The sequence below is a fragment of the Falco biarmicus genome, chromosome 11 (assembly GCF_023638135.1).
Source record: "Falco biarmicus isolate bFalBia1 chromosome 11, bFalBia1.pri, whole genome shotgun sequence".
Lineage (NCBI taxonomy): Eukaryota > Metazoa > Chordata > Aves > Falconiformes > Falconidae > Falco > Falco biarmicus.
In genome coordinates, this window is record NC_079298.1 from 32,050,408 (window position 1) to 32,059,449 (window position 9,042).

At 49.2% G+C, this 9,042-nt stretch overlaps 1 long non-coding RNA gene across 2 annotated transcripts; it reads left to right on the plus strand.

Annotated features, from left to right (window-relative positions):
* Window positions 1–425: 425 nt before the first annotated feature.
* On the plus strand, window positions 426–8,244 carry LOC130157263 (uncharacterized). Of its 2 annotated transcripts, none has more exons than XR_008824758.1 (4): window positions 426–888; window positions 1,101–1,191; window positions 1,611–1,774; window positions 6,656–8,244. It is a non-coding gene; the product is annotated as an uncharacterized LOC130157263 (long non-coding RNA). The 2 variants fall into 2 exon arrangements; XR_008824759.1 differs by lacking the exon at window positions 6,656–8,244 and adding an exon at window positions 2,602–3,417.
* The last annotated feature ends 798 nt before the right edge of the window (window positions 8,245–9,042 follow it).

A 9,042-nucleotide genomic window follows, 5' to 3' on the forward strand; every position in this document is an offset into this window, starting at 1 on the left:
CATCTTGCAGGCTTGCCCTGTCGGTTGCTCCGGCACGGCACGGCACCATTTAGAGTCCACTTTTGCCAGCGCAGTCGTGTTAGCTGGGGGTTTACTGATCACAGAGGAAAATACTGATATTTTACTCCTGACATCACCTTGGGGCTGTGTCTTCTTTCTCTGCCTTGCTTTTGTGGCATCAGCTTCTTCCACGTTAGAGGATTCCAGTCCTTCCATATCATGTCACTTAGAAGCAGGAAAACACAGTCACCTGCCCTATAGTGTGGGACTCGTATGGGCAGAGCAGAGGTGCTTTCCTTGCTCTTACGAGAACCGGCCTTACTGCAAGGGAAGTGTTCCTTGGAACGCTTTCCCTAGCTCACATCTTGGTTTCACAGCCTGACAACATAAAAACAGCTTCCCTTTTTCTCATTTAAGCAGGGGAAGAATGAAACTCTGTCTCCAGCCAGACTATTTGGTGGAAGAAGGAGGGAGTGAGACAGGGGAAGCTGTTGGTCTTGCTGTGCTGAAACACCCTGACCAGACCCATGAGGCTGGATCAGCACGTGCAGTTAAGTCCTGGGACAGGCAGGAGGGCGGCAGGTGCACTACAGCACGTGTTTGGAAGCGCCTGCTCACCAAAGAAGAGGAACTCCAGCTGGGTGTGCATTGAAATGCCAATAACTATTGTACCTTTACATGGCTTCAGGTGTATTTTCACCAGCGCTAAGGGCTAGTGGTATCTGCAATGCTGCCTGCACGTTTTCTGGAGCATTCAGCCGGGAGCAGCTCCCAGTGCCCATACTCTGACCCATCTCCTTTTCAAACTGTTTAGCACGCAAGAGGCAGAAGCTGTTCAAATCTGGCCTGGGGTTTGGAAGAAGGAGAGTCCAATGAGGAGGAGGGCAGGTAATTTTTTTTCTGTGACTGATAATATGTGTTTCCATTCTTGCAAAAGCTTTTGGTTCTGATTTAATAGGAAACTTAATCCTCCATATCGACAATTTTTCAATGTTGGAATGTGTTTGTGTTCCTAACAGCACTCATCTGTGTCATTTCCTCCTCTTAATAGATATAACCTCAGCTGCAGATTAGCGAAGTGTTTTGTTTGTGATTCCTAGGTGCTCTACACTTGATGCATTGTCTTCCTACAGACGCAGGGCAAACTCTGCTCCTCCCTTCTGGCTTGGGTTGCAATGATGGATTAAGTAGGTAAGTAATAGAGTGGTAATGAGATAACCACTGACATCAAGCATTAACGTGGGAATAAATGAAGTTACCATCCAGAACTAATGGCCTGAACTATCACTGGGTTGTAATTAATGAATGTGGTGGCTGAGATTTACAAGGATATTTTAGGATGCTGCCTGCATGCAGCTTTGGGTTTTATGGCTTGGTTGGAGAGAAATCAGTTAATGCCAAGAACTTAATGAATGGGCAGAAGCTGTTCTTTGTCAGTTTGTAGTGCCCCTTTCGTGCAAGAGGCTAGACTGGCACATGTGGAGTATCTGCCTTTTCTTTACTTCAGCGGGTGGAAGAAGTTAGGATGCTGTGGCCTCTGACTAACTCTTTAGTGCCTAGTAGAGGTGTTGCAAGGTATCTTGAAGGTCTTGTTTCTTCTGTTTTATTAGGGCAGGGTAGCAGGTGTCTTGGTGGAAACAGTACATTTGAAATGAACCCTCACAGCAGGCTGACAAGCTTGTTTCTACATAGAGGAGACTGTGGGTGGTGGGGATTCTCCAGCCAGGACCTCTGAACTGTGCGATGACAAGCTGCCCTGTTCTGTCCCATGAAGGTAGGGAATCTAGTTCCTACTTCAGGTCTTCTCCTCCCTGCAGCAGTGGCTCCATCACCTGCATGTCACCCCCTCCCTCGCCCTGCGGTATCACTGTGGTGTCCCGTGTGGTCCGATGGCTGCCTGCACCCAGCGTGTGAGCCTCCTGGAGCAGGAGTGGAGATGTCCAAGCTGCATACGTGCAGTGTGCCCAAGCTCAAGGGGCCTTGTCTGGAGAGGTATCCCTCGCTCCTCACATCGCTTACTACACATGTGACCCTGCTAAACACTTCTCAGATGTGTGAATAACACTTTTTGTGGTGGTTGCTAGGCTCTTGCAGAAAACACAGCAGAGCAGTCAAAATTCTTCATGTTAATTAGAAGGAATACTCCAGCCATCTCACTGCTGCCTTCCTCATCTTTCCATGGCAACACTCTCGCTACAGCAGCCCAGGTGCTTGTGGTTGGATATAGTGGGATTTTTTGAGTCCTCTGTCTTCCAAATTGCCCCTTGGAGCATGGAAGGAACATCTGTATGTTTAAAGTATGGGCATCATGTGATACATCAAATAGCTTCCCTTGGTGTAACCATATTCCTTTTTTATGCTGTCAGGGACAGAAAACTTTGGAAACGTGCCTGAATCAAACCCTTGCAATTTCTTTGGTGGGAAGAGCTGTTGCCCTGTTTTTTTAATGGGAGAGAAAGGCGCTGAAAGAATCCTGAGTGTTTCTCTTCCTTCCCATTGGCCTGAGCCATCACACTTTCCTGTGAGCTGGAGAAAGAAGAGGGATCACAGGTCACAGCATCTGGTGAGCAACGGAAAGGACAATCTTTATTTCTCCTGCAGAGCCCAGCCTGGATGGAGCTGTGATGTCTCCTGAAAGAAGCCAAAGATGGTGGCTGGAAGGAGCTGGAGGTGAGAAGAGGGAGAGTGGACAGGAGAGGGAAAGCTCAGGCATTGCATCGTCCTCACCTCTGCTCCCTGCTGCGAAGGAAGGTGTGCGGGACACGTGAGACAGCACAAGTGGGGCCACTGCCTGCTGGGCGATGCTCAGCTCCCGGCAAGGGATGCGGTGTGCATCGCAGAGCAGAGGGCTGGCGTGGAGGCCAAGGTATTCTCTCTTCCTGCTCCCCACCTCTCCGAAACATTCTCCCTGTGTATTCTGGCACTGTTATTTCTTTCAGGACCTGTTGTACAGGCATTTTGAATGATTCTGGGGGAAAATGAGGCTCAGATGTCCAGTGATGAACCCAGCCCAAAGCTGCTCAGACACGGGGTTGCCGCTTTGCCTGGAATCGTTACGTTTCCTTGGCTCAGGCTCGGTAGTTCCCTTCGGAGCTGAACAGGAGGAAGAAATTTCCACCTGCTGGATCAGCGCAAACCAAGACCCAAACTGAACAAAGAAAGGACAGTGTGTTCAGGGATATGTAAATCCTCCTCCCCCAGCTTTGGGAAGTTTATTGCCCTCAACAAAGTACACAGTGTGGCTGTCATTCCTGAGGAGCCCAGGTGGGCCGTTATGTGACAAGGGAAAATTACCCAGGCTGTTCTGCAGAAGGCAAGTGAGCAGGAATTTTCCTCTGACCGGTTCAGGACAAAGTTAATGTAGGGGAAGCCATTAAAATTAATGCTGGTAAACAAGAATAAAAACCAGCAGGGTTGTAACAAAATTTGGACCAGATTGGGTTTCCCAGCTGTCGTGCTGCACGCCATCTTAAAGGCAGCAGGCGGAGGGAGTGGGAAAGCCGAGCTCAGAAAGCTTTTGTTGGAGGGGGCTGTGAGGTAGTGTTGGGGACGTCTGGGCTCTGGTGGCACCAGCTTTGTGGTCCAGTCTTTTTCTGGGAAGCAGTGATGCCATTTTGTGTGATGGTCATTACGTTTTGTATCTATTCACCTAATGGTTACCTGCTGTCCTCCAGAGGCTGCCCTCAACGTTCAAGCCCTGCTCCTGGCCCCTGGGAACGTGCCCGCGTGCGGCTGCTGGCTGCCGGTGTTTTGTGTGAGGATCTCTGGGAGCATACCCTGGGCTGTGACTCGCGCCAAGGAGCTGATCCTGAGGTCAGCAGGGAAAGGTGCAAAGGGGCACGGGGATTCCCCTCTCCGTTTCATCTGCCCCAGTGTGAATGGGAGCACGCTCAGGCTGGGCAGAGTGAGGGTTACTGGGGACATCGGTCCTCTGTACTGGGAGGAAGGCTCAGGTTTGTTGCCTTGCCTCGTCCTGGTGGTGGGTATGGGCTAAATGGGACCCGGAGCATCCCAGGGAAAATACCTTGGCACAGGAGCTGTGTGTTACTGCAGTTTTCTAAATAAATGGCTTTTTCCAACCCCACACATACTAACACAAGCCAGTCAACTTCTCCAAACCTCCTAGCACCAGGTAGTCATCTGACTTGATGCTTTTGAATAGGTCAAACCTAGTATAACCAAACCAAAATTTCTAGCCCTGGAATTGAAGTAATGGCTCATATTTTCAAGTGACCACTGATTTGATGGTGGTGGCAAGAAGGGAGAGGTCCAAAAGCAGTTAGCTGCTTTCTTGCAGTGCCTGAGAGACCTGGATAGTATGATTGAAAAGAAAGAAGGCAACAGCCTCATCTCTGAGCACAGCCACCTTCAGCACAGAGGAGCAATGTCAATGCCAACAGCTATAGAAAACTCCTGTCAGTGTAAACAGCAGCAGAAAGATCCTCTGGTTCCTCAAGAGGCATCATATACCTTGTATCTCCCTAGTGAGGCTGTGTTTGCTCAGATGTCAGTGGTTTTGATGGCCCTGACCTGGATGGTCAGGTTTTGCAGGATGGGTTCAGTGCTGGTGGATTCCCGGTGCAGCAACTTGCAAAACGAAGCTGCTGAGGTAAAGGTCTGTGGTACCTCCAGCCAAGTGCAGGGAACTAGGGCTGGATGTCTGAAGTCTTCCTCATCAAAGAGATGAAGAAAAGTCTGGGCAGGTCAAGACTAATGCTGGAATGGAAGGCAGCGTGGAGAGAGGCCCAACACACAAGTCTTCTTTTGGAACCCTCATCCCTGGGGGAATCCGCAGGCTGTCTCTATGGGGAGACATCAGCCCTTTTCTCCACTCAGCTGGCAGGTTGCTGTCTCAGAGGTGCTGTAGGTGAAGTGGGCAGAGATGGAGAGATTGCTTTTGTTTTTTGTGAGGCATCACCAAAGAATCAAGGTGACAGAATTATTTTTGTGGAAGTGACTATGAAATATTTTTTCATTTTGATTATTTGAAAACTGAAACTGTTCATGGGTTTTAAAATTCATGTCCCCTCCGGGTTGCTTTGTTTTGTTTTGTTTCTTATTCCCTCCGCCTTGCTCCTCAGAGGGAACCATCCAAACCTACACAGTGTGTTATTTCTTGAGGAAATGCAATCGTTTGCCAGTCAAACCTAAGCTGCAAGTGCTTCTGGTGATTAATTTGTCTGAGAAATTTAAAAAAGCTTAGATGGAACAGAAACCACGCTGGTTCAGGGAGAGCTTTCTTGTGTTTGAAGACCCACTTGAGTGGGGGAGTTGTTTCAAAAGCTTTTTATTTGAAAAAGAAAATTTTTATAGGCTTTGTTTGGGAGTCTTGGGCTCCAGCCATTCTTCTGTTGCAGCTTCTTGTAGGATACCAAGATCTGGAGCCTGGCCATCCTGGTTCCAGCTTCCCATGCCTGCCTCGTTGCACTGCATTGCTTCACTCTCTCACAGAGTCCTACGTCTGGAGTCCTTTGCTCTCTAGAGACATCACTTCTGCAGACTGGGATGGAGGTGATGCCGTCTTTGCCTTGACTATACTTTGTACCAAGTCTTCCTGAAGAGCGAGGGTCGTATGGGTGCAGAGCTGTGTCTCTCAAGTGCAGCAGGGACCTCCTGCTATCGCACAGTGAGGGGTCCAAGTCCCCCTATAACGTTCATCATTGTAGTCTGCTCAAGCTCCTCACCACCAAGAACCTCTTTCTGAGGTTTCCCAACATCCAGCAAGGTTCAGGGCCAGGCACCAGAAAGGCCGATTCAGTAGTAACCACCACAAAGTCCCCTGCAGAATCTCTCCTTTGACCTTTGGTTTCCCTGTCTATAAAACAAGAATGTTTTAATGGTGGTGTGCTCTTGGAAACATGGCTTTCTTTTCCTTCATACGACAAGGACTTGTGGAAAACCACCAGGCAATGACTGAAATCAGATGAGCTGATCTGCCACATCCCAAGAATAATCCTGGGTTTCAGGGCTATTATCTCCATGGATGGCCCAGAGAGCTAGCTTGATTTTGGAGGCAACATGCCCCATGGAAACAGGACTGTGCTGGAGAGGCTTGGGCAACGGGGATGCTTCACGTGGGACGGGAGCCGTGGCAAGTGCCTGTGGGTTTGGAAATAGAGCAAGAAGGGGGCCGGATAGAGGAGCCTACCTACTCCTGTTGCTGACTGCTCTGTGAGCTGCTGGCTCTGCTGCCTGGCGCCGGCCAGATCCACAGCGTAACTGCTCATCTCCAGTTCCTGCCTCCTCTGTGCCCCACGTGCTGCTTCTCCTATAAATAGCCCGGCGGGAAGCAGAGCACAGAGCCACCGCAGATGGCCCCCAGTTCCACGTGCAGTCGGGTGTGAGATCCCAGACAGGGGCTGTCAATTCCTTGCCTTGAGCCACCCATGAAACCTCATTAAAAATGGTGTCCTCTTCCTTAACCCCCGTCACCCTCCGTTCCCACTTCAACTTGCCTGCATTCAAGCACCCTTATTAAACATGCACTTCTAAGCAAGGAGCGCTGACTTTCCCTTAATTGAGGCATAATAATTAGAGCATTAACACATTAGGAGGGTGAGACAGCATGTTTAGCTTTTGTGATTAATTATCTGAGGATTGTAATAAGTTGTTAAGACATTAATTACTCTGGCATGTTTATTGCTCTTTATTGCAGAACAGACACTTGGTAGCAGCAAGTGTGGGTTCGTCTGGAAATACAGCGAGAAGCGGGCTGGAGGAGGGAGCCCACCTACTCATCCACGGAACAGGGAGCTGCTGGTGGTGGGGACATCTTCCTGGGTGGACCTTGGTGACCAACTAGGTTTATTTTACGTCCATCTCCAGGAGGCCGCAGATGGATAGAAAAGGTATCTGAGTCCCTTAGGACAATCTAGGATTTGGAAGGTCCTTTCTGATCTTTTCACCTAGATTTTTCTCCTCTTTCAAATGAAGTGCTTCCCTCCTGATGGTTTGAGCTCCTCCTCGTTTGCATTTTTGCATTTCCAAGTCTGGTCAGTGCGGCTCAGTCTCTGTTTGGAGCTTACCAGGAAAGTTGTCTGTAATAAAGACAGGCTGAAGTTCAGCATGTCAGCAGGGGTCAAGAAATGAACCAGGGCTCCAGTGCCCTCCCTTACCCCTCCACTGGATAAATTTTCTTCTGGAGAATTGGGACTTAGGTTAGGGAGGGGTGTTGCTCCAGTGGCAGGAGAGGTTTGGGCTGCCATAGCCTGCTCTTTACACCACAAGCTGCTCTGTGGCCCCTAGACAACTCCACGCTGGTGGGTCACATTGGGTCTAATGGCAAAATTCAGGCCTGGAGCGTGGGTAGGTCTTGTATGCTCCTGAAATTCTGAAATAGAAAAAGCAGCCAAATCAGTAGGAGGACATGGTGGGCCTGTTCCCAGCCTTCTGCTGTTCCCCTGAAATATGCATGGTGCCAGACCCTCCTTGCCCTAGCCTCCCTCTGCAGTTATCTGGGCAGGGGACAGCACAGGAGACATGCTGGCAGCCCCACCTACTGTCATGGATAAATCTGGGAAGGTGATGAAAGACAAGAAGGTGGGGAAGCTGCGGGTGTGGTACGTTGATACAGATTTCCTTTGGGACCCCTTGGACCTGATGTTCCTGGTTTTCTAGGCTGTCGCTTTGTCCTGTTACTGCAACACATGCTGTCTTGGGACAGCAGCTGATGGATGCAAGGGGCAAGGAGGGGGTCTTCTCTGTTGCCTTTTGTTAGAGTTAAAACACGTAGTGACAGTCTTTGCCTCCCAGGACTGACCCAGTGGTCTCTTTCCCTGTGGCTTCCACCAGCTTGAGCACCCGGTGTCACTGTCACTCAGTTGTCTGGGTGGCTGGGGAGGAAAAACCCCTTCCCTGTGTACAGGCTGGGATCCGTCTTGTGTCAGCTGAAGGCAATCTGCTGCCTTCAGCCCTCTGAAGCCCCTGCCTGCCTCTCACTCGCACAGCCTGGATTTGGCATTTGCTGTCAGGTACCTGCTTTCGGCATTCAGAGTATGGAAAGTGTCAGCCCAGCATTTCCCACTCAGCTCCTAGGGACAAAGCAGGTCATGACTTATGTGTTTTATCATTAAAAAGATAATTTCCTTTAGATGTGTGCAATAAGACAATGGCACTGACCTGTGATCTTGGCATTGTGCAGAATTAATGGTTTCCCTTTGCAGGTAATAAGCAGCAAATGTACACATTTTGGGGATATCTGAGTTGGCGCTTTTTTTTTTCCCTTTTAAGACTGCTGTCGTCTTAGGCCAGACTTAATTAGCAGACCTCATTATTTCCTGAAATGTAACTTGACTTCCATTGAATGAGAATTGTTCAGTGGATGGGGAGCAGCAGAGCGGTGCTGCAATATTCATATTGTTTTAATTGCAACATTAACATTTCATGCCGCTCTTGGCATACTTTCATGTGCGGCCCTTTAGCTCAATGCAACACTGAAAGGTTGGATCAGAACGATTAGGATAGAGTGACTGGATTTCTGGATTTTCTTTTATTTTTTTTTTTTTTTTAATGAACGCAAGCCTGGATTCAATCCCTATTACTCCTTTTGTGGGGCAGAGCAGGGAGTCAAGCACCCCTGAAGTGTAAATCCTTTTTTTGGAATAAAAGATGTGCTGTAGTGCATGTTTAAATTCTCTTTTTGTAGAGCTGAAGCCCCGCAGGTACGAGCGATATGTGATCCACCAGGCTGATGGCACCTCCTGGGACTTGACCTTTACCGGGTGAATCAGAGAAGTCCTAAAATGCGTCTGGCCAGCTGAGCCAGTGTCACGTTATGAGCTGGAGGGAAAAAGACTATTTCCCACTTCTCAGTTACTTCCAGGGCTCTGGAATGCCTGAGGCTGGAAATGACACGGTAAACAGATAATGACTGGGTCAGTGCAGATCCTAAATGAGCACAGGGATTATACCCTGCCCTGTCCCCAGAATGCGGCGTCAGAAAACACTGAAGTGCTGGGCTCAGCCTCAGCAAGCGCCGCTCCCCTTCGCTGCCTTGCTGTGCACCATTCTGTGCCATACGCTTGCCGCTATTCGTTCCAGTAC